Genomic DNA, 25,473 nt, shown 5'->3' on the forward strand with positions numbered 1-25,473 from the left:
CCAGTGCAGACCATTGTGCTCCAGTGAGCTATTTTGTGCTCCCGTGAGCTCCCGTGTGCTCCAGCATGTTCCCATGTGCTCTAGCGTGTTCCCGTCTGCTCCAGAGTGCTCTGTGTGCTCCGGCGCAGACCAGTGTGCTCCTGAACAGACTGTCCTGCCCATAATCACAGTTTGAATGATTTCTCCAGCCATACAATCCAGCACCATCTCTTCCCTGGAACCCCGACTCGCCCGCGGTAGAATGTGGGGTGCGGTGCACGCCCGACTGTGTCCCCTAGATGGCGCAGAGTCATCGCTCGCCTGTCCAGCAGATTTCAGATAAAATGGTGGATGTTTTAGAACCAGAAAGGGGCCTGCGTGGTGTTTTGGAAATCGTTGATGTGTTCCTCACTGCCTGCGTAGCGAGAGTTTGAAAATCTGTCCGGTACGTAAACCTCTTAACTGTATTTGATCGATAAACAGAGAGTTGTGAAATCGAAGTATAGACGATATAGTCTCCAGTGTTGGAATATAATCCGTTATTGATCTGTACGTATTAAAACACAAGAGTTTCTTTTTGGTTTATTCTCTGTGAGTGAGGTTTTTTTTTAAAAGGATCATGCGTCTCAGCGCGGAGGCTGGTTTCTCGGTCTCAGCACATGATACAGTGAGCATTTTAAAATACTGTTTAAAATAAAGACGTCTGTGCTGCTTGTGAGAAACAGGCGCGTTCTTCTGTCGTGCTGAGGTCGTGAAACGTTGTTAACGTATTACTATACTGATTCTTTTGCGCTCCGTTACTAAATGAGAGGAATTCGCTGAACTCGTGATTAAAACGCGTCTGTATTTCCTGGTTCTGCAGATTTTAGATTTTTTTTTTGGCACCCAGCGGAAATAACTTGTCTTCGTCAGGATTCACGCTGCTCGAACAATGTCCCCTTTATTGAGACGTGATTTACTCAATTGATCAATTGCGTAAACAAGGGTTTTTGATCTTTACATTTAGATTAGCTTCACTGCTCAGGGGCTGTGCGGGACCAGGGTTAGAGACCCCCTGTAGTGGAGGTGGGGTATCAGGATTGAGGATTAGACCTTCAGCTCAGACTGGTGGTCTTGTCCACTGGCTCCTGTTCCAGTGAAGAGCAGTAGGATAACTGTCTCCAGTCAAGTTCAAGTTTATTGTCATTATACTCATACACAGGTATAATACTATCTGAATACATACAGATCTTTCTTAATATTATTTTGATTAAAATAGTACGTGAATAAGCAAAAAATGGCACATAAAATAGTGTGAATGGGGAAGATGACACAAAATCGTTTTGCCGTCTCTCTATTCTTATTCTATGTTGTACTTTCAAACTTTGGGTACTCTTTAATTAGGACAGACTTTATTGCTCAACTGCTATGATGCAAGCCACATTTTATACATTTATTTCAGCTTTGAGCTTAGTAAACCGTTCATTTTTTAGATTATACTAAAGAAGATATTAATCATCATTTATTTGGGAAGTAATATTATATAATTTGCTCCTAGCTGCGGTGCTGAAGTCCCACCCTACATCAACAGAAAAAGAAATAAAGGAGCACGCAATGTGTTACTTGAAAAATGCATATGCAAGGCAGGGGGCCAGGAGATCTGGACACTGAAAATAATAGGTTTTTGGTTCTAACTGTTAGGACAATTAGACAGGGTTTGCAAATAGTGGACAAAAATCGTCTTAACTTCCATTGTAATATTTTTTTTCTTGGAAATATAGAAGTTGTACATTTTAAAATGTATATTTGAATCAAAATGTGGTTTTGAGTTAGTGTGTTAATGTAATTAGTTTGTGTTTGTCATTACTATACTGTATATTGCCATGTTACCAGAATTTGTAGCTGAAGTTAAAGACTAGTTGTGTTTTTTATGATTATTGCCCATATCTTGATTGTTGATTGATTGTATACAATGTATAATTTGAAATACATATGTTTCAGGTGTGAAGGTGTATTTTCAGAATAAATTTCTAAACCTAATCATTGGCTTGGTTTACTTGTTTCTACACCTATAAAATCTATCTTTGATGTATAATAGACCTCTACCCATATACGTATAATAGACCTCTAATGTTATCCGTATAATAGACCTCCAACCATTTATGTATAATGAACGTCTAAACATAGACGTATAATTGACGTATAACTTTAGACGTATATTAGAATTTCATTCTAGACGAATTGCAGACCACATTTAGACGTCTAAGGTATGCGTTTAATAGACGTATATTATACGTCTTTTGCCCACTGGGATGGTATAATGAAATGCTATTTAGCTAGCTCTTAGACGGTGAGCAGTGCAAAAACAAAACAAAATAATAATACAATTGCATAGGAAAAGAAAGACAGAGACAACAGGCAGTGTGCAAAACAACAACAGATGTGCAAAATCCTACATCGACAGAATGAAGTAAAGGATAGAAAATGATGGGGAGTGAACTTCTTGACATGTGAGGTGGAGGTAGATTTCAATGTGTGTTTGAGGTTTGATAAAGAGAGAAGGCACTGTGAGGTTCAGATCGTAGGTGAGAGAGGCTGGGAGTTGAATACTTTGATAGTGTGGGGGTAAACACTGTCTCTGAGTCTAGTACACCCTGTCTCGGCTAAACTGCTTCAGTATTTGAGGTTTTTATATTTGATTTGTCTCAGGTTGTCTGTTCTTATAAGGTCCTACTCTGAAATGCAATCGGAGATGTTATCTGTGGTGAGATGACACAGGCTGAAAGGCAACCGTGGTGCTGTGCTCTTGGATTCGTCTCTCGTCTGCTCTGGCTGATGTTGGGTTTTGTTTTCTTCTCAGGGGTGGCCAGCGGAGGACCCTGCGCTCCGCCTCAGGGGTGGACAGTGGAAGACCCTGCGCTCCGCCTCAGGGGTGGACAGTGATCTCGGCCGACTGCTGTTTTCCCGCAGGTTGTTCAGTCACTCTTTCGCTCTATCGAGGTGTTAAACTAGGGTGTGTGTACCGGTTTCACGCAATAAAACTCAGTTTCTGATCTTCTGAGTCCCGTGTGTTTGTTGACTGCACTGTCCCCCTGGGACCTGGGCTGGAATCCTCATGGCGAAGCTGCAGCAGATTTGCTGAGAGAGCTCTGGGCTACTGCTCAAATTCACTGATACCTTCTGAGGACCACGGTTACCATAAATAGAATTTCATTGAACGTATATATAAAAATAAGTGCACAAAACGTATGTGATAGCCCTGTAAATATATAGATATATTTTACGTTTTCTACATTTTTCCACACCGAAGCAGAATTGGATCTCCTAGCCTGAAATCTCCACCTTTATTTCAGAAAGTGGTTGTTTTATGAAAGTGAGTCACACGATGTTTTACACGAGTCAGTGGCAGGAGCACAGTGAACCCTGAGCCTGCAGGGGGTCGCTCGGAGCTCCCGGCCCGCCTGCCGGCCGCCGGCGAAATGAATCCCAGTCTGAAGTGTGTTTCTGAAGCGGCGCGGTGGCTCGTCAGGTATGGCGTGGGGCTAGGAGCCGTGATGAACCGGGTTCGCGTCCGGGGAGGCTTGGGAGGCTGGGGTCAAGACCACGGAGTGGCTTTTTATAAAACCCGAAGTAGAAGAGCAGAGATACTGCTTTTAGAATTGCAAGAACAGGAGGGATACCTTTTTAGTTATTTGATTTTTTTTCGTTTACCGCACTTTTGCCAGATAAGTATGACCGCGGAGTTACTCCAGATTTGGCAGGACGTATAGCTCACTCATCTGAACCCCGACTCTTACACATCTCCCCCCCGGAGCCCCGGGTTCGAGACCCGCCTGGCTCCGCTGATATTTTTCTCTTGGGCTGAACTTGCGCTCTTCTGATTGGCTGTTCTTACACCCACCTCTTCCACACGCTGATTGGACAATATTAACACTAAACCCCGCCCTTACGCACAGCCACACCCTCTGTTTCATCACCATGGTGACGGGACGCGTTCCCTCAGCAGCGCGGAGCGTCATCCTTCACCTACCGGGCTGCGAGTGTCCTCGGGCGGCGGGGCTCTAATCGAGGCCGGGGATGAGGCTGCAGTCTAGGCCACAGACCAGCGGCTCCCGACTCCCCGACCACGACAGCCCGGTGCCCCGCGGCTGTGGCGCTGCGCGCCGCTTGGTGTGGCTGCTCACAGGGGGACCCGATTCACGGTTCTCTACACCCCTGTACCCCACCCTCCCCCCGACCCCAGAATAATCAATTAACCAATTAACACTCACAGCAGTTTATTACAGCAAATAAGGATATAAAGCATAAAACAATTACAAAAAACAGCACTGTTATTATACAGGTATCCCCGGTGTCTCTTAATTTGCTACCTTTATTGTCCTTTTCGCGCTCATCAGGGGTTCACGTTATAAATAGGGGCGGGTCTGTGCTCCAGGCCCGTGCAGGCTGGGGTCAGGGGAGGTGGGGGGACTCCGGCGGCTCGCTGGCTGGGAGAGAGGCGGCTGGTACCCCGCTGCTCTCCCGGTACAGGCGCTTTGCTCGGCTGCCGGAAAAAAACAAAATGCATTAAAGTTTCTTACAGGTTTTGTTGAATCCAGCAACGTTCTCTACGAGACATGCATTTAAAATGTTTTTAATTCTCTCGCTTTAACCTTTACAGCAGGACAGCCGGCGTTTCGAGACCAAGGTAAGCGGTTTCTCTCTCTCCTCACACCGGGGGTTTCGGTTTTCACTCCGGGTCTCACACGGCTGGGCTCCAGTTTCCTGCGGTCAGTTACCGGTAACTCGAGTTACCAGTTTCCCCAGTTCAAGCTAAACGGAGCGGTCGGCGCGTCTTCATGCAAACCGGCTCCGGAGAAAGAAAACCCAGCCGGACCTGCAGCTGCACAGTGAGTCGATACCGGTAAGAGACGGAGCCCCTGTGAAAGTGGTTTTCAGTCCTAAACGAGTCTTGAAGCTGCGCTTTCCTGACCGGGTCTCTCTCGGCCTCTAGGAAGAAGAGACTCGGACTCGCCTGTGAATCCGCCGCGGAGCTCCGGTCACTCGGTACACGGGTGGGTCTGCGCTCAGGTCTCCACGCCGAGAAGGACCCGACAGCCGCCGTTTAAAGCCCAGAGCCGCGCCAGGATCCTGCAGAAGCCTGGAATACAAACATGAAAAAGCGTAATTGTGCAGGTAAAAACACAACATACAACAAGCAGTTTAAAGAAGCTGAAGCACGATTTTAATACCATGTTTCTCCGCAGAGTCGAAGCCACAAGTCCTACAGCCCGTCCGGCAGCTCCGACAAAAGTAAGTTTCGAAATTCATTTACTTTTCAAGCCCCATTTTATAACATTTTCCACTCGGACCGAGAAATGCCGACAGCCGTCGCCCAGGATCCCGGTCCAGGTAAACGGTAAATTTGAGAAACTTTCTTTGTTTGCAAACTCGCTATTTAAAGGCAGAGAAGCGACTCGGGCGTCGGAACCGCTGAACAGCCGCGGATTGAAGTCTAATTGCAGACTGACCGCACCTGCCTTCTCATTCAGACTCGGCCAATAGGGGCGGCGGATCCCGGAGCTGCTCGTCTCTGCTGCTAAACAGCGAGTTTTCAAACGGACACGAGAGACCAAAAATCCCCTAACAGGGACAGTTAAACAAAAAAATAAATCTCATCTGAGGTTACAAACAGGTTTTAGTCTGAGCTACTCAGCTTGCAGCCCTTCCAGTGCACTCCACTGCAGTAATCTGATTCAACCAGCTGCTTAATTACTGCTGATCCTGCTAATTATCAATTCAACAGCACTGGGTGCAGCTACACTGTAATGCAGTGGACTGGAGAGGCTGCAAGTAGCTCTGATTCCAGTATCAAGGTCCCACCTTCACACTACAATACCCTGAGACAGGATGGGCTCCCACACTGACACTGCACTGCCCACTCATGCTCTTTATTCACCTCAAGACAACACTGCTCACAGGGAACACAAATAAGGAACAAGCAGGTGTCGACTCCACACTGGAAAGGAAACAAGAAACTGGTTCTGGCTGTGGAGTGGTGTCTGTGTGGCGGGAGGCCATCAGGCTGCAGAGAAACAGGACACCTTGAGACAGAACAGGAGTCTGAAGAGGCTCTGAGACTGAAAGCAATCACTTCTACACTTGTGCTCCACCCATTACCTCACCACATCCTGCCCAAACAGTTAATAAACCTCATTCTCAGCACTCATTACTAAACCAGTTTAGTTTCTCTGGTTTATACACTCTCCTGTGATGAGATGTTAATGGTTCCTGCCCCTCGCCTGCTTTCTGTCAGTATCCAAACCACACAGCAGCTCTCCTGCACTTGTGTTGGGATGAACTCGACTGTCGCAGGGGAAGGACATGTTTTCTGATGATGTGGAGTGAGTCTGAATCCTGCAGTTAGTATGTGAACATGATTCAGATATCAGGACTCTGCAGTGACAGTGTTAAGGACAATTGTAGCTGTTGTCTCACACATGAAGAAAACTCCAGAGCCAGAATAAATATTCTTCTCAGTGTGGAATTCTCCCCTACTTGTTCCTCTGCAGCTCCCACACTGACACTCCTCTCCACTCTGAGCACATTCAAACAGGCAGGTTTTTCCTACAGCTGAACCATCTCCTTTCACCAACAGCCTCAGCTGCACTCCCACCCAAAGACACTCAGATATTTTTCATGGTCCAGTGGAAGAATTCTAACAGCCCAGAATATGAACAACGCACATTAATTCATGTCACTGGCCCTGTCAGTCAGCCCCTCCTGTCAAGGTGTATTGATACTGTGGGACACTTGAAAATGCAGGTTTTCGTTGGAAAGGTACAGTGTCCTCCATCAGTACTGCAAGGAGTCAACTTTACAGTCAAGCAATTTGTTCTTGTGATCAGAACAGAAATATTATCCTGGTTTTATTCTGTGGTAATTCTCTGCATACATTTGATCATATTACAATACAAATCCTGTGTGTTGATTTCTGCATTTTGAAGTTACTGGGACACATTCACTTTAAATACATTTCAGAGTGTAGAAGAGGATGTGCTTGTATATCCCTCTGAGACAGTAACTGCATGAGGTCTGAGACCCATTGAGCTCACTGCCCTCTGTAATCATCTGAGATGCTTTGCTGTTGCCACTGAGTTCTTATTTAGTCTTCAGGTGGTCATACTTCAATTGTTTTTCCTTCTGTCAATAGGGTTGAAATCCAGGCATTAGACCCAACAAGTTAAGGTGTTTCTACAGTTATTCTCCTGATGACCTCCTTGGTTGCATTATAAACTGACTCAAAGCTACAGCACCTGAATATTTGATGTGTGTCCTCTGATCTGAGATGTAGATGACATGTATGGTCCCCAACTAACACCACCTCTAATCCTACTGCTGTACATGTGATCAGCATCTGAGCGCAGAGGACATTGAGGTGTTGCTGGAGCTCTCAGCTCTGAGTCCACAGCCTTCGGGTTTGAGCTTCAGTGACCCAGTACACTAGTGCTGCTGGAGACAGACAGGTGAAGGAGTCTCCTCATGATCTCCCCAGGCCAGGCCATGACTCTCACAGGAGGTGCTGTTCTCTGGAGCATCTGCAGCTTCTTTCTCCACACTTGAACCTGTCATCTCTGTCCTCTGAGCGCATGCTGAAGCCTGGTGGAGGGAATGTCATGGCCTGGGGATGCAGGAATGTCTCAGACTGGGTCACTCATCTTCATTGAGGATGTAGCTAATGATGGCAGCAGCAGAGTGATTTCTGAAGTTCACAGAAACATGGTATTTAATGCAGCAGAAAATGCTTCCATACTTAATGGACAGTGCTGCACCATGCAGCATGACAATGACCCAAAGCATCCAGTCAGGGCAACCAAAGAGCTCATCAGGAGAAAATAGAAATTAGTCAAGTGCGTCTACAAATTTCAGTCCAACTTGGCATCATGCTAAATAAATGACTTCAGGTAAAAGCATCTCAAGAACAGGCAATACCTCCTCTTCAATGGTGACACCGAGTACAGTGAGCTCATTTACTGGTTTACACTCTGAAATGTATCTAACGTGAATGTGTCCCAATACTTCAGACTATATGACATGATGAGGATTAATTCACCACTATTCCTGCTGCCTCCTGCTGTTCATCATACTCGGAGAGAACTGAAATTAGATTTCCAATTTCAGTAATTGTCTAGAACTCCATCTTATGCATGTGTACCTGTATCAATACTATAATTCTGATGCTGAACTTGTCAGCTACACCTCACTGTCTTCTACAGGAACAGCTCAGGCAGGAGGAAACAGTGGACAGTCTTGTACTGGCCAGGCCAGTCTCCACATTTTAAATCCTCTTGAGCAGCATTTTACAGGCTGAAGAAAATCAAAGCCCTAAAACTCTCAAGAATAATAGCTCTGTATGTCCAGACTGCAGCCAGTTACTGGCTCAAAGGCAGCTTCACCTACATGTTTCCCAGTCTTTACTGTCACTTGATATTACAGCATTGAACTGGCTGTGCTTGAATATTATCAAATGTATGCAATTCTAAAAATATAATGTTATATTCTGTTTGTTATTCATCTGTTCATGAATAAACATTGCTTGACTGTAAAGTTGTGGCTCATTGCTGGGGTACTGGGTGCAGATCTAGGACGAGTCTTGCTGTATTTAACAGTGCAGGGGGTTGACATGATTTGCTGTGGAACTGAGGGACCAGTGCTCGGGGGCAAACTGAGAACTAGATCTAGTTATGGGAAGCACTTGATTAGTAGTAACACCCTGTTCAGTGGAGTGCTCTGCACTCGGGTTTTAACTGTACAACAGGCTAGAGCCCCTTCAGTGATCTAGTGCTCAATATCCCGCACTGTCCCGGGACAGATGTGATGGCAGTACCGTACAGCACACCTCGCTCTGCGTGACCCCGGTCATACAGATTCCTTAGAGCGCCAAGGTCTTTTTAAAAAGCCAAGATGAACCTATAACGAGTTAAAATATAAAAGCAACATACGGGTGAGAGAGTTTAAAAAGCACAACCCAGCTCAGACAAACAGACCGCGTCTCTGTCGGCGCTGCAGCGCGATGTGATCAAACAGCGTCTTGGTCAACTTCCTGACGCCTGTGTAGTGATTGAACGTTGAAATTAAAACTTCATATGGTTCCTAAATCTGAATCGAAATTAAAGCGGGCGAGTATTTCTCGTGACAGTAAGGACACAGTCTGGAGGTCTTGAGCCCTTTTTATTCATCTTGAACCTTTTTTTTAAATTAGAAATTCGTTTTCCCGACAGTGGGACGAGCCCGTGTTCCGCAAAGCGAGCTGCGCTGTACTGCCGAGTGGTTCCCTGAGCCCCTCCGCCAGCGCAGCTCCTCACTCCTGTCTGATGACTGTCGCTGCGCTGCTGCTCAGGGCTGAACTCCGAGCTCTTACCTGCTTGTCTTGTGTTTCAGGTCTCCCCTGGCTGCTGTCCCTGCCGCCCGCACAGGACCCATCCCGCACTGACCAGACTGCTGGCGCTGGACAGGAAATCGTCATCCCGGGCGCCGTTCCTTGTGATTCTGTAACTCACTGTGTTTTTGTTTCATTGTTGCCAACTGTCTTTGATTTGTATGCTTGCAAAACTTAATAAAGATTTTTGATTTCTGTCTTCCTTTCTTCTTTTTTTCCTAACATTATTTCTAACACAAACAAAACCAAACAAAACGAGGAACAAGCACTGCCGACAATGAATATTCATAAGGGGTGTGGTCAATGAAGGGGTGTGTCGTATGATTAAGTAGGGGAGTGTCGCATTATTCATGAGGGCATCACCAACTGATTACGCCACCTCAACCAATCAAAATGTTTAGATTTGAGCCCACCTCCAAGATTTTTGCACTCATCTGATTGGTCATGTTTGAAGCACCACGCCCATGTCCCACCCATGCCTCATTCTGATTGGATAAATACCCATTTCCTCTATTCTGATTGGTTGAAAGACATGTCAATAAAAAAAACCACACCCCCCAAAATGACGCAGTTCTTAAGGGTTGTCTTTATATGATTGACATGAGGTTTAGCCCAATCGCAGAAGCCCATCTCAAAGACCAGTCCTGGGTGTGACTTGATTAATACTAATGAACTTTAATTCTCTTGATACATAAACATTTTTCTCATTAGAGTAAATCAGCATAATTCAGAATATTAATTACTAATTAAAATAACAAACAGATACGTCTTTTCTGTTTCAATTTTCCTAAGATATTTAGTTTTTAGTTTTTTTGGGCGATTTGAAAGACCGCAACCAAATACATTATAAACAATATATTTTAAATACATTCCCCAAAAAAGACAAATGAGCCAGAAGTAAAATAAATTTAAAATTTATTTGTGTTCAGTACAAGTGTAAACATACATTTCAGAAACCAAAAAGTATTCGAGTGAAAACGCTCTCCAGTTCAAAAACATAAAACCAAAACAAACAACAAAAACAGAAATCATTAAAACATAAGTTACTACAAGTGACTCGGTCAACCGATTTTAATACAAATTTAAATACATATGAGAGTGTTAACGTCGACATCTTACTAACAAAACAAGCAGTAGAAAAAGTTCACACAGTAAACATTAAAAAACAACGTTATTTTCACTAGAATTGTTTTTATTTCACATTAACACATATACAAATAGCTCATTCAAATACAAGTGATGAGATCGCGATTTTAATAAATGTAAATTAATGCAAATGAGGAGTTTACTTTTACATCTTACAAAAACAACAGAAAACCACTTTTTCCACACTAAAGCAACGTGAGGATTTTAATTCAGTACAAACAATAAAAACCTTAGAAAAGACAAAAACAATTCTAGCCAAAAACTAATTTTTAGTTCACATTAACAAGACAAATGCAAATCAGCTCATTAACATACAGCAACTGATTTTAATAAATGCAAATGAGGAGCTACCGCCGCCATCTTGCTAATCAAACACAAACAACACAAAATCGTTTGATACTCACTAGCTGAAAGTCAGAAACGTCCAATTTTAAATCCGACTTAACGATTCCGTGATGTGTCATAACGAAATCATTAAAAAATAGGCCTAAAAACGTAATAAAATCGAGAAAACGCCATTCACAAACCCCACCTCCCCATTTCGGCAGAACTTCCGGAAGAAGCCATGCTGGGGGCGGGGCTTATTTAAATATGATCATCTCAGCCAATCAGAACCCACTACGTCTCCACCCAAACCACGCCTGTTGGCAGCAGTGGGTGGGGCTGCACCGCCCTCATGCGTTGGGAGGACGAACTACAAATTCGTTTAATTGTAAAACCGCTGCCTATATATTGAATATTAATAAAGGATTTTGGAGGGCAGAGCCGCGAATTATGTCGTCTCGCCTGTTTATTGGTCACTTTGGGCTCCAGGTCCTATAAATTCTGACCCGCCTGGTTATCCTTCTTTCGCGCGAGAGCTGGGCAAGACAGACGGTGGTAAGTAACTCGTCCAAACGCTTTTCAAGCTTTACTGCTCTGTGCATTTAAACCTGTATTAGGTCATTGTTCTACAATAGTTTTCTACTCTGTTTCTTATTCTTATTTTCTCTGGGCTGTGCTTCTGTTGTCTGCAAAATCCCGCCCCTACTATGTGCTCTTCACTACTGCTCTTAAAATATGCGTCTAACTTCAGACTAACAAACCACTTTTTTTCAGTTTTGTGGTCTAAATCACTTTCTCAGTCAGTCTGGCGGGACCATGTACGAGTCGAGTGGTAAGTTTCAGTATTTTCTCTGCATCTCGTTTCTCTCCAGCTCTCTCACTCCGGAGCTCGGCCAGGACTCGCGGCCCCAGTGACAGTGAGGGGAGAGTTTTACTGCCTGCCGCTCTGGTATCGACAACATGTCGGGTAAGAACCGGGGAACGGCGTCAGACAGACGGGGCGCTGCTTTCACAGCCCGGGTCAGCTCTCTTGGGCAACTCACTGGTACCCTGGCTTGACCAAGAGGAGCGGGCTGTCGGGCTGTGGGAGCAGCTGTCTGCAGAGCCGCGGATACAGACCGTGTACCTGGCTCTGCCGTCTGTAGCTGCAGGCTGCCCTCTGGTGGCGGCTAAGAGCAACAGCGTGTGAGCTCGGGCTTCTGAAACAGTGGAGCTCACTCCACTACTTCACTGTTCAGTCCTGTACTACCGTTCTTACTCACTGTAGTGTGAAATGTCCTCTGACACAGCTCGATTTGAAGTTTTAATGACTGTACTTGTCTGTCATTCCAGCTTTCAACAAAGGCTTTGACTTCACCTCCAGCCTGGTTCCACTTTCACCTTCAGCTCCCTCCCTGCTGCCTCCTGCTGCTCCTCCCTCTACTGAGGACTGAGACTATGAAGAGACAGAATCTGGCTCTGGGATTGACAGGGTGAGTTGGTTTAGATCTCTGTTCCCTGACATCACACTGACACCCCTTCACTACAGCTGCAGCAGTGTCACAGTCTAGATCTCGTCACACTTTCCTTTACTTCTTCCTCTGTCAGTAATGTTCCTGATCTTTTCAAATAAAGGCTGATAATTCACGGTGATCTCTGACCATCACAGGAATCCTGAGTGTCTTCAGCTCCTCCTCTGAGTTCAGATGCTGATGGCATGTCCACTCCCTAACCCCACTACTAACCCCACTCCTCACTCTTCTACATGTGATCAACATCCCAGCTCAGAGGAGGAGCTGAAGACACTCAGGATTCCTGTGATGATCAGAGATCACTGTGAATTATCAGCCTTTATTTGAAAAGATCAGGAACATTAGTGACAGAGGAAGAAGTAAAGGAAAGTGTGAAGAGATCTAGACTGTGACACTGCTGCAGCTGTAGTGAAGGAGTGTCAGTGTGATGTCAGGGTACAGAGATCTAAAGTGTGAGGAAGTGTTCTGGCACAGCCTGACCTATTTTAATGGGTTTACTTCTCTCTTTCCAGCTTTCAACAAAGTCACTGAATTCAGTCCAGCCTGGTTCCTGTCTGTCAACATGTGATGAATAAACACCTTCAGCTTCCTCCTGCTGCTCCTCTCTCTCACTGAGGACTGACACTGTGAAGAGTCAGAATCTGGCTCTGGGATTGACAGGGTGAGTTGGTTTAGATCCCCACACCCTGACCTCACACTGACACTCCTTCACTACAGCTGCAGCACTGAAGTCCCTGGTGTTGATGTCCTGGAAATTTCACATGTACAGCTCCTCTCTCCCAGTCTGTAATTGTCTAGAGCTCCATCTTCTGTTGCTGCTTTACCTGTATCTCTCTGTCAACGCTAGTCTCTTGTTGCTACATTAGTTTCTCTCCCACTGCAAAGCAGTCTGCACTCTGCTTCAGGAGTGGACAGTGACTCTCTGCCTGTCCTCATCTCTCTCTGTCTAGTTTTCATGTCCACCAGTGAGTGTCTGCTCCTCTCTCCTGTATCTGTCCTTCCTGTTGGTGTTGATCTAGAGCTCTGCCTGGATGTGCTGACTTGTGCTCTGCTGTGTCTCTTCAGAACTGACTGCGTCTCCCCCTGCCCTCTCTCTGCACTGTCCTGCCTCTCTCCTTCTCTGCCTGCTGCTCTGTGTGTGAAGTGTGTTACTGGCACCCCAGATCTCCAGGTGAGCTCAGCACAGTTTCTCCTATTTCCTACAGCAGCCTTTTGCCATGAAACCTCTGCAACCCCACATCTTACTTGTGTGTAATTCAATTTCAACTTTTTCTGTCACTCAGGGTGCTCAATCACTGTTAATTTACTATTTTGCAGCAGCTAGAGCTCTGATTCGGTAATGGACAGGTGTCATTTCCACTGTAGATGAGACACTAGAGAAGTGTGTCTTGCTCTCTGCCTGTCCAGCCACCTTCAGCACAGCCTCCCACTGACACTCGTTCACACTGTGGAAGTGTTTCAGCCTGTGTGACTCTGCACCTGGAGCTGTTCTCTGTAGTGTCACAGTCTAGATCTCTTCATACTTTCCTTTACTTCTTTCTCTGCCACTAATGTTCCAGGTCATTTCAAATAAAGGTTGATAATTCACAGTGATCTCTATTCATCAAAGGAATACTGAGTCTTAAGCATTACCTTGGAGTTCAGATGCTGATGGCATGTCCACTCCCTAACCCCACTACTAACCCCACTCCTCATTCTGATACTTGTGATCAACATCCCAGCTCAGAGGAAGAGTTTGGGACTTGGTATTCCTGTTATGAACAGATCACTGTGAATGATCATAAAGAGAACTAGATTAAGACACTAAAGACAACAGTTCCAGGTGTGGAGTCACACAGGCTTGAAACACTTCCACAGTGTGAATGAGTGTCAGTGGGAGATTGTGCTGAAGGGGTCTGGACAGGCAGAGAGGGAGAGAGGCAGGACAGTGCAGAGAGAGGGCAGTCTCTTTTCTGCAGTCTCTTTAGTGAGGACGATATCTGTCCATCAATGAATCAGAGTTCAGCACAGCCTCCTAGTGACACTGACTGCATATTTCAATCTGTATGACTCTTCATCTGAAATGATCTACTTGGTCTCAAACTCTATGCTTTCCTTCCCCTCTTCCTCTCAATGTTATTCATTTTCCAGGTGACCCAGTCAACTGTGACCATTGCAGAAATCCGCATTTCTTACGAATGTCCTCCGAGTTTGGATGTTCGGATGGATAAGGGTAAGTGATAGATACTGATGTCCAATCTCCAACCTTGAACTCTTATGTGAAGGACTGACTCCATGACTTACAGAATGAGAACAATTACTTCTTAATCTTTATAATTTATATTTTGAATAACAGACAGGTGCAGTCATCCCAGCTTAAAACAAGGGCTTTGATTTCACCCTCAGCCTGGTTCCACATTCACCTCATTCCTTGCTGCCTCCTGCTGTTCCCCACACTCTGTGAGGACCGTGATGATTCCCAGTGGAAAGAGAATCTGACTCTGAGGTTTATGGGGTAAGTTGATATAGATCTACACGCCCTGACATCAGACTAACCCCCCTTCACTGTGGCTGCAGGAAATCTAATAAGTCATCTTTCCTGTCCATCCAGGAAGCTTCCTCACCCTCCTACCATCAATCCCACTCCCTTCCTCAGTCTGACTCCCCCTGTGCGTCTGACTGTCCAGACTGGTCACCTCACCGCCCTGCCTGTGGCCCAGGGTCTGTTCCTGTTAGTCTGCGATGCCACTGACGTTTCATCACCTCCTGGTTTGATGAGGCTGTCGATTGAGATGATCCAGCCTCAGCCTGGGTCTCATTTCCCTGGACTCCAGGCAAGTCCCTGTTCTCCCCAAATATTCAACTCCTTGTGTTTCCAACCTCCTCATTATCCAACCTCCACCTGGATCAAGTGGCTTTGTTTCAATCTGGCTGAAGACATACTGCCTGGATCCCCATCTGTCAGTTCACACATGATGTTATAGTTCTATTTTCTGTTTCACTCACAGTTAATTTCCATTACCCCCTCCACCATCGTTAGAACCCAAAACAATTCATGAACTGACTGATAAAATGTATTAGAGGTCACCTGGCTTCAGTGTTATCCTGTATCCCTGTAGTTTTGACATTGTTTGCACTGTGTAAAATAAAGGGGTTCTATCCTTATGTACCGCTGTTTTCCTGTTGTCACAGGAGTCACTGTCCTTCTCTGGCAGTGTTTACATACTTTTTATCCATCTCAATGTAACCTTGTACGCCTTCTGTGTATTTTCATCTTTCTCATTTTTTTAACTTCATTCTGTAAAGACATCTGAATCTTATGTTCAAGGAAGTTAATTGTAATTGTAAACTGAATTTTCATTTCTCATGATTTTGTTTTGAAGTTTTAAACTGTTTATTGCTACAGTGGTAGCTTTCTGTGAACTGTTTTCAAGCTACAGGCGTGATTTTTTTATTGGAAAACCGGTTGTTGGTTTAGAGTAACTACTGGCCTCCCTATTACTGTTCTGTTGAACTGAATTAACTTTTATTGCCCCTGAGGGAATTTGTCTTGCACCTCAAGAGCTCATACCATATGACAATAATAAAATAGTGTTGTACTGTTGCTATGATACAAAACAACATCTCAGTCAGAAATCAATACAGTATCATAAGATTCAAGACAATCAGCTGTTTAAACAATAAGATGATTTGTACCTCCAAACAATCTTCATTTTTCAACAACTGAATGCTTTCATGTACTAATAAAGTAAATGCTCCTATAATTGCCTAGGTCTCTACGTGTGAAATGCTGTATAAATGTGATCATTAACTGAGGTTATTCAATAACATCAGACCGTAACTAAATGTATCTAATTCCCTTTAACAATTTCCTAACTTAAAAAACTTTTTTATTATCACGGTACTGCTATCGGTTTTACACAGCTTCTATCCTCTCTGTAACTTTTGTTTGTATTTAACATTCATATTTCAGTATCTCTTGCAGTGTAGCATCTATGTTGGTAGTTTTTAATTCAGATTTAGCTAGAATTTCCATTCAATGTTAGGTGACTATCGACTGCTTGATACTGTAGTTTATAAATACAGAAACACAACTGCCTGAGACACGTGTCTTTTCATAATTACTGTGAATTTTTTTAAACTTTTAATAAACAGTTGTTCTCTCTTGATGTGATCTTCTCCGGCTCTCAGCCCCTCTTGCCCCTCTCTGTCAGCTCCTGTCCTCCTTTCAGGATGTTCACCTTCCCTCCTGCACTGCTGTCACCCTGAGCTCCCAGACACAGGCGCTCTTACCTCCCTCCCTGTCCAGCCAGAGTCTGCTCCTCTTCTCCGTGAGCAGGCACACAGTCTGCCTCTTCCTTTCCTTGCTGATCTTAGCTCAAACATTCCTGACTCCTGCAGAAGGGAGCACAGGGGAAAGACAGTGACTTTTACAGCTGTAAGAGGTCATGTTCAACAAATGAGTGGCACCATCTGCTCTAGACATACTGCAGCCCCAATACAGTGACAGTGTCTTTCTTGACAAATTGGTGTGGATCTACACACTGGGTACAGGGGTCTCCAGCCCCAGACCTGTTGCTCTTGTAAGTCACCTTTAAATCAGCAGTTCCTTACAGATGAGGAACACTTGTTTAAGCAGTTGATCAGCACAGCAAGGAGACATCCTTGAGTCCTCAATAATTAATATTTGGATTTGTTCACAATCGTCTCTAAAGTACCTGATCTAATGAAACACATATATATGTGATCAGTTAAATTGTCCCAGGCTTTTGGAAGGTGATAATTGAGGGTTACCTTTGAAACATGCTGAAAACATGTTGGACTGGGGCTTCTCAGTACCAGAGGATAAGACCTCCTGACTTCCATATACAAACTTACTCTACTCAAATCCATAAATCATACTTCTGACCCCCTGAGATGTACTCTGTTGGGTAGTCTGGGGTATTACACGACATGCTCATGATGCTTCATCTTTCACTTGGAGCTCACTGGAGTTGACAGGCTCCCCAACACCCTCCTCTACTGAGCAAGTCAGGTTTATCCTGACCTCATATAGACATGTAAGAAAGGAGCATTTTTCTCCTGAAAATCCAGCTTTTCACTGCTGTTTTACAGCTTTAAATAGATGTACCTGGTGATTTAGAGATCAGTTATCAGAACTCTTATGCTTTTACATCCAACTATTATTAAAGTTTATTGACAGGACCCAAGCTCTTGAGAAGCACCACCTCATTTTCACTGGGGGGGCCTGTTAGAAAACATACCCAAACTACAGCTATCACAGCACAGATATCACAACACAAAGAACAAAAGAAGAGAAAAGTAAATAAAACACAAACTATATAACTGCCATGAAAGGTAATCTGAAAATTAATAAGTATAATAATTTACTAGAACTTTGTGTTCAGGGGGTAAGTTATTCCAATCCTTCGGTGCTTTGTAGCAAAAACCTTTCCTTCCAGCCTCATAATACACTTGTGGAACCTTAAAATATCTTTGCTCAGGCTGTCTGAAAGAGCACTCTGTATAACTTACACACAGAAGATCTTTTAAAACATGTGGAGCTGCTTGCAAAATACATTTAAAAAGAAACTGATATCAGTGCAGTTGCCTATTGAAAAGCGGTAACCAGTGCTGTTTTTCATAGGCGCTGGTGGGTTCTATAAAGACATCCAGGAGCCCATCAACACAGGAGGTTTAAGTCACACATCCAGGAGGAAAACCGAGCCTTGGATACACTCCCAAACATTATTCCCATAAATTATAGAGCTAGATAGGACTTTATTTATCCCGAAGGGAAATTCAGGTGTAACAACAGCCCAAGACAAGTTAAAACACACATCAGAATAGACTAAAAATTAAAATAAGGACAGCAATACAAAATGAAATAGAGATACAGTAGGTGTGTGCACAATATGCTAAGATATCCCCACAGTCCAAGAGAAGCAACAATAACTGGGATACAAGTGTCTTTCTAATGTTGATTGTAAAACACTCTTTAGACTTATAGAACATCCCAGGCTTATAACAGTTTGTTAGGACAATGTGTTTATTTATCTTAAACCCAAATATTTTATACAATCAACTCTGCAAGTTGATACAACCTTAATCTGTTGTGTAAGTAATAAAAAGCTTCCTGTACAGTTCTCAACCTTTGTCTTGGGTGCAACAACGCGATAGAAGATGTTTCCTGGTTTAAGATCAAATGCTTTGTAGACAACTGCTTTTGCACTAAATCAACATGAGTTTGTAATGAAGCTTGAAGATGTGATCAATTTGAGCTACAGGTGTGAAGCACAGTATCAGCTGTGTATAAATGAACACAGACATTTACATAATAAAGGTAAATCATTTATAAATAAAGAAAAGGTAAAGGATCATTTGGGACCCCATTTTTGTAATTCAAGAAATTGAGATTCATACCCATTGATAATTACATACTGTCATCTGTTACAGAGACGTGCATTAAATCAAGCCAGACCTCTCTGGGGAAAAAAAAAATATGATCAGCTAAAACAAAAGCTTTTTAAAAGTCAATAAAAATAGCTCCTATTCATTTATCTTCATCAGGAGAGAAGTACATGTCATTGGTTAGTTTCATTTGTGCCACAGTGGTAGAATAGTTTGGTCAAAAACCTGACTGAGATGGTGACAATAAATTAAACTCATTAAGATATTTCTGAAGATATGAAAATGTTTGAAAAATGAATAATTATACATATTACTGATTTAAATACAGAATTATTTATTTCAGAAGAGTTTCCACCCTTATAAAGTGGGGTCTCTCCAGCACATTTCCAATGAGATGGAATCTCACTGGTTGCTAATGATGGAGCCTGCTAGCAGGATCTGTATGTTACTCTGTACCCATATAGTGGTAGGAGCTGTGAACTCCTGCGGAATCCACACGCTAAACTCTAACCTTCACGCTTGCTTTAGCACAGATGCCTCCCCCTCCCAGTACTAAACTCCTGATGGGGAATGTTTATACTAAACTCCTGATAAGAAAGGAATGTTTGAAGTGCTTTCTGAGTCCTGGAGTTTCTTGAGAAAGCTACCCCACAGGAGGGGGAGGGTGGACAGAAAAGTATATATAAGCCATATCCCCTTCGAACTACGATAGATACTATAACTATTACGGTCCTTACTGTGGTTGCTGGTATGCATACAATAAAGCTTGGCTTGACAAACGGACACTTCAGGCTGGAATCTCTTGGTTTCTACACTAATGATAAATTAAACAAATCTGTTAAAGGATATGTCTGTATATTAGCAGCCAGTTCATTAAACTTTGGCTGTAATCCATCTAAACCTACTCCTTTATTATTTCTGAAGCCATTAAGGAAAACCAAAACATGTACTGGTTTATTTTCTTTAGTGGAAATATCTATCTTACATTAGACTTTTTCTGGTAATAATTATATTCAGTGCATGTATACTTACAATTAGAAAGAAGAACTGAGCTTGTAGATATAAAACATTGACTGAGGTGATTAAATACATTAGCTATATGCCACAGCTCAGTGATAACACTATCATTAACCTTTATCTGCTGAACAGGCTTATTGCCAGATTAATTAATGAGATTCTTTACATATTTCCAGAAACATTCTGAGTTTTTAAAATTCTTGTGACATCTTTAAAATAAAAAGCTTTGGCATTCCTTGTGTGTGTTTAACAAAAGATTCTCGGTTGCCTATAAATCTCCCCGTCTTAAACTTAAACTTTAGTTTGGTGAAACGTAGCCCAGGCCTCGTCCCATTGACTAAAGAAGAACATTAAAACTGAGCTTATCTACGGTAAATGTCTACTTTTGACTTTAAAGGAACAAGTAATAGTTTTATTCCCTGCTGAAAAAAGAAGAAAGAAAACACAGGCCGAGGAGCCTTCTTCAGGTGTGTCAGCAGAGAATAAACCAAATACTTGTTCCTTTGCAGCCTACGCATGCTGACGTGGCTCCCCACCTGAACTACTTTTGACTTTGTTTTCCAAGGTGTGTGTCTGTAACAAACCATCTTCAACCCCTTGCTGAGACAGCCCCATGCCTCTTGGACTGTTGGTTCTAACTGAAATCTCTCCCAGGTAAAACAAAAAGTAGATCTTGAATGAAAGCCTCAACATTTATATTTTTGTAATAATAATAATATTATTATTATTATTATTTTTGGATGTGCTTTAGAGATCTTAATTTTCCAGACATACTACATTGTAAAATGATCACTGAAAGAATCTGTAAGGGTTCCAGACTTTACAACCCTAACTCCTTGTGTCACTAATATCCAGTCTAGTAAAGTACGGCTTTGAGTTTGTGAATTAATTCTAGTCAGTGTTTTAGATGAGTAAAATGAAAGCTCTCCAGTAAATTTCTATCTTTAGTGGATGATTTATTTTGTCAATCTCTATTAAAATACCCCCCAAAATCCCTTCGGCTGATGGTTCTATTGAAACTATAGGAGAGGTAATGCAGTTAATAGATTCTGCAGGGGCACTTGGTGGTCTATAAGAATTACCAATCATGTATTATTTGTTTTCATGATGGGTTATTTTAATTAATAAACCTTCCAAATACAGTGCAGCTGTCTTTGGCATAATCTGCAGGTTATTTGAGATGTAAACTGTGACCCACCTCCACAATTACAGTACATCTCTCTGCTCTGAATAATTTTTAATTATGGATTTCAAGTTCACTAATAATTTTTTGAAGTAGGTTTCGAATGTTGGAATGCATCATTTTCAATCCTTTAGTATTATCCAAAATATGATCATACAAGATGAAATACAAGTCAACACAATACATACTGCATAGAATAAAATGATTTCTTACATTTAATATAGAGTGCCAAACATGGTTTGGGAAAAAGAAATATATAAACAGACAACCAAAGCCATACAGATAACATAAATAGAAACATATAACTAAAATGCTAATATAAAACAAAACCCCACTATAATAAAATAAAGACAAAATAACAGTTTTGGGGCATATGGAGATTTGTTGAATACTAGTCAATTAAGGAATGTATTAGAAAACTGCTGGTAATAAACAATACATAACGAAATAAAAGCAATCTATTCTTAAGGTAATTCATAATTGAAATACAGAAGTACATATTATGTACGCATCACAGGTACAATAGCATTAAAGAAGTCACAGTTTACAAATAACCACAGTTTAGAAATAAGCAACACTGGTGTTGAAACCAATTCATTACAGAACCAAGAAGTGATATTCGAATCTGGAAATAATTATCCACTTACAATTTATCAGCCACAGATCTGGGATGCACACTATTCCTCAAAGGCTTTGTGAATAGGATACTGCGTTTTGCGTCTCTGCAGTATCTCATGAGGGTATCGAGAATTCAAGCCAAACTGTTGACCCTGAAGTTATCGCCCTCTTTGCTTTTGCAGCCAGAGGATGCGGTTTTTGTCTGCAATAAGTGTCTGCAATAAGCCTTTTCAGGCTGCTGAGACCTAATCAGAACAGTACAAATGTCAGTACCTTACTGCACACAAAGAATAAAAACATGTCTTTATAAATGGCTCTACACTGATGTGATGTAAAAAAGGTCAGAGACAATTAAAACTTGTTTATCCAGGGACAGATACTTGATCATCCTGTGATCATACTCACCGCTGTGTGACTGAATCCTCATCAAGGCGAGGAACAGCTCTCACCGACACAGAGCTTTTTTCTAGAGTGGAGGTACTGGAGGAACAGAAACACAAAACAGAAAAATGTACTGAGTAAGAAGTGCTGAACACAGCTCCACACAGCCACAGCTGAACAGCACACACACAGGTTTCAAGATGGACATCAGCTCCTGTTGACTCCTAAAATGACCGTATCAAATCTCCAGTGTGGAAACTAAACTAAACACCACACTTACTCAAAAGAGAGTGGATGAGCTTGGTTGTTTTTAAATTTACCAGTGTAAACACAATTATTCAGCACATTGGTACAACAGCAGGTACTGTATGTGAAATTCTGTTCCCAGCATTTATCCACATATTGAACTGCAGGTCAGCAGCGCATCTTCAGGCTGAAGACAGAAAACAACAGGAAACTGTCTGATCTCCACTGGAGTGAAGGAGCTGTCTGTACCGGAGGAGATCTGGACAGAACTAACACCAGCTACACTGTAGTTTTACTGTACCAGACACAGCCCCTCACAACCTGCACCTTCAATATTACCAAACATGTCATATTTATTTGAACAAAAAAAAAATCCTTCACTCGCTCCAATGCAGCACAGTTAGTGTGTTGAAATCTCTCCTATGAGACGCGTAGTTGTGATGCAATTAACAAACTGAAATGGTTTCTCATGTATCTGTTACACTGATCACAAAATGTAAACAATTATTGACATTTCAACAGAAAACACATGCAGGTCTGTGCTGCTCTGTGTGATCTCACAGTGGTCCCCAGCCCTGGTCCTGGAGGAACAGCAGAGCTCTACATCTCCAGGACGAGGGCTTCACGGATACAAGGGCACAGTTTCCAACAGCACACAGAGCATCTCCTCAACCTGCAGCTCATTTCTGAATAACCAGCTCTGCTGGAACTGACTACCTGATGAAGTTAGAGGTGGGAAGGGCACGGTCTCAGAGTGGTTTTCTCCTAGGAGTCCGGTTACACTTCAGACAGAGACATATAAGACAACAGGACATATCTCTGCAGTGTGGTCAGCTACAGCTGAGTGTGACTTGAGTCTGCTCTGTTATTTATTGTGATCCTGGTGCCTCTCAGAGGGGAACAGGGCTACAGTGGGTAAACTGTGGTTGTTCATGCAGTTAACTGCAAGGGTATATTAAAGAAAACGCTGTCATTGGGGTCTTCTCAGAACACAAGCGCTTGGGAACTCTACCTCCTTCTCTCCCCTGTGGTGCCGGTCCAGTAGTAACAAGCTGAAGGTCCTGGAGATGAGCAGGTGGTTCCTCCCAGTCTGTAGCCAGGCTGGGGAGGACTGTGTGTGACCCAGTGATGCTGCTGGCTCGGACCGGACCGGACTGCTCACACCACACCAGAGACAACGAAGCTCTGGTTTAGAATCTGAAGGGCCTCTCACTGTGGGGTCCTGCTGTTTTAGGGCTCACAGCTCTGGCTGATGTGTGTGGGGATGCAGTGACGTACTGAGCAGCCACCAGTACATTCATGATCACCATGATGAAGAAAGAGTCAGTTTTAAAAAACACAGGTCAGCACAAAGGTTTCAGGAGTCTTATCTTCCATAAATCCGGGTTATTGTTGACCCAACTACACTGAACAGTCAGGATCCACAAAGAGAAATGATAAAACACTTTCGGATTACTGTAATAACGGGGCACACGACAGTGCATGAAGTTTCCCTTTACTTTTTATTTGAACTGGTACACATAAATGCAGCCTGTCATAAACAAAATGCGAACGTGTCGACTTACGCATCTAAAGCGTCTCGGTATGTCTCTGCATCATTTATCAATAATAATCAAAACCACCGTGATGCTGAATTTGTAGATCCAATTCAAACCCGCAGGCGCTGCTCTCGTTGGGCTCTCTGACAATATCGCAGAGCTAATCTCGTGTCTCATCGGGAGTATTTTTACACACATTCATTTATGACTAACATTAAATTACCACGTGCATTCGGCTACATATACGACAACATAATAAATATATAATAATATTGGCCCACATATTCGCTTACTGTTCCGAATAACAGAAATACTGTAGTATTAATATTCATCTTAATACGCAGCTCCGCATTAGCCGGAGGTTCACTGTAAACGACCCACCGGTATGAAAGAGCACAACATGTTTTACTTTACACATTCACTTTAAAGTAATAAAAATCCTGTAACACAGAACAGCTCCTCTCCCACTAAACTGAGAACATCATTCCGCACCAAACCGGGCATCGAGAGGACTGTCGTCACTGGAGAAACTACAGGCAAACTTCCCTCTGCGTCACTACTTCGCTTTAAACTTTCGACATTTGTTGTTGCGACGTAACTAACCTGCTACGCACCACGGGGAAGGGACGTCTTCGCAGTCTCCAGGTTTACAAATTGATAAACAACTTGTAACAAACTGTTACAAAACATCAAGTTAAAAGCCACGTGTCCGACGTAAATCCTTCGTCACTGTTGAAAAGAACAACAAAAACAGGACGTTTCGTAATCCCCGCCCCTCTACAGCAATCACAGCTGTCATTGTTCAATCCGGGGAAGGACTCGTTAGCTATTGGGTATGCTCACTGTCAATCACAAACTGTATCCCACCATGCAATCTGACAAAGCCTGCAGGCCAGCGGCGGCCTCGTCACGTGATGCGGGTGTGCTGTGTTGCCGGAACCCTCGTGACTCGCCGTGCAGGAGCTGCAATGGCGTCTGAGCGCCTCGATCGGCTCCAGAGACCCGCGTTACCCACCGCTGTCCAGCGCTCATTTACTGGAAATCAGCAACAACTACAGAGCGATTCCACGGTGAAGAATAGGAAGGAGAAATACAAAGTTCCGGACATTGTGTCTTAGATTAACGTCAACGTTAATAGCGATGTTTTACTTGTTATAAAAGCTCGGTTTCTTTTGGAGAAGGATGGCGTTGCTGGAGGTGTTGTTGCGCACTTTTGTTTTTGGAAGCGCTTTTGCATTCCCTAAAAAAATAAAACATAAGAGCTGAGAGGATCACTTTCGGGCTGTCTGGTGCTTGAAGATGTTCATATTAAATAAACTGAAAGATCCCATAGGTGGGTAGCGTGTTCCATACCCCTGCCACCCTTTGTGTAAGGTCCCAGTTCGATTTGTGTCAATGTGACGTCATATTTCACCGTTAATCTTGTAGATCTCTGTTTAGGTGCCTTTGTCGATGTCTGTGAAGTTTCTGAAAGTTGAATTAAGTGCCTTCATAGTCTTCTTGGCTCATCAGTAAAACGATTCAGCTCCTTCCCTTAAGCCCTGAAATGTATCTGGTTGCGCTTTTCTTGCCTGATTCCAGAGCTGCAGTATCTGTTATCTAAATTCTGCCGAGATTCTTGCAGGAGGTCCTTCAGCACCGGTTTGATGTGATTGTAGCTGTGAAAGACGGAAGATTTTTAAAACAATCACAGTGACAGTCCCGTAAAGCTGTTGGCCTGGCTTCTGGCTTTTTAGATGAACA

General features: G+C 43.1%; 3 long non-coding RNA genes across 17 annotated transcripts; 2 read left to right on the forward strand and 1 right to left on the reverse strand.

Moving 5' to 3' along the window:
- Positions 1-9,575, forward strand: LOC148640572 (uncharacterized). 5 transcript variants are annotated; one of them, XR_015930464.1, is made up of 7 exons: positions 1-424; positions 2,819-2,928; positions 3,312-3,487; positions 4,619-4,861; positions 4,952-5,133; positions 5,205-5,250; positions 9,379-9,575. It is a non-coding gene; the product is annotated as an uncharacterized LOC148640572 (long non-coding RNA). The 5 variants fall into 5 exon arrangements; XR_015930460.1 differs by lacking the exon at positions 9,379-9,575 and having other exon boundaries at positions 3-424; positions 5,205-5,370; XR_015930462.1 differs by lacking the exon at positions 9,379-9,575 and having other exon boundaries at positions 26-424; positions 4,619-4,645; positions 5,205-5,370.
- On the reverse strand, positions 4,219-24,772 carry LOC148640573 (uncharacterized). 9 transcript variants are annotated; one of them, XR_015930455.1, is made up of 4 exons: positions 24,334-24,772; positions 21,971-22,045; positions 16,630-16,731; positions 4,986-5,098 (listed from the first exon to the last, which is right to left on the reverse strand). It is a non-coding gene; the product is annotated as an uncharacterized LOC148640573 (long non-coding RNA). The 9 variants fall into 9 exon arrangements; XR_015930452.1 differs by lacking the exon at positions 4,986-5,098 and adding an exon at positions 21,595-21,810 and having other exon boundaries at positions 14,852-16,731; positions 24,345-24,772; XR_015930450.1 differs by lacking the exon at positions 4,986-5,098 and adding an exon at positions 21,595-21,810 and having other exon boundaries at positions 14,852-16,731.
- LOC148640574 (uncharacterized) lies at positions 11,267-15,085 on the forward strand. 3 transcript variants are annotated; one of them, XR_015930471.1, is made up of 7 exons: positions 11,267-11,401; positions 11,719-11,813; positions 12,179-12,318; positions 12,870-13,018; positions 14,488-14,569; positions 14,743-14,851; positions 14,948-15,085. It is a non-coding gene; the product is annotated as an uncharacterized LOC148640574 (long non-coding RNA). The 3 variants fall into 3 exon arrangements; XR_015930472.1 differs by lacking the exons at positions 11,267-11,401; positions 11,719-11,813; positions 12,179-12,318 and having other exon boundaries at positions 12,621-13,018; positions 14,693-14,851; XR_015930470.1 differs by lacking the exons at positions 11,267-11,401; positions 11,719-11,813; positions 12,179-12,318 and having other exon boundaries at positions 12,621-13,018.
- Positions 24,773-25,473: the final 701 nt, after the last annotated feature.

Source organism: Lepisosteus platostomus, chromosome 25, assembly GCF_059453375.1.
Source record: "Lepisosteus platostomus isolate fLepPlt1 chromosome 25, fLepPlt1.hap1, whole genome shotgun sequence".
NCBI classification, from domain to species: Eukaryota; Metazoa; Chordata; class Actinopteri; order Semionotiformes; family Lepisosteidae; genus Lepisosteus; species Lepisosteus platostomus.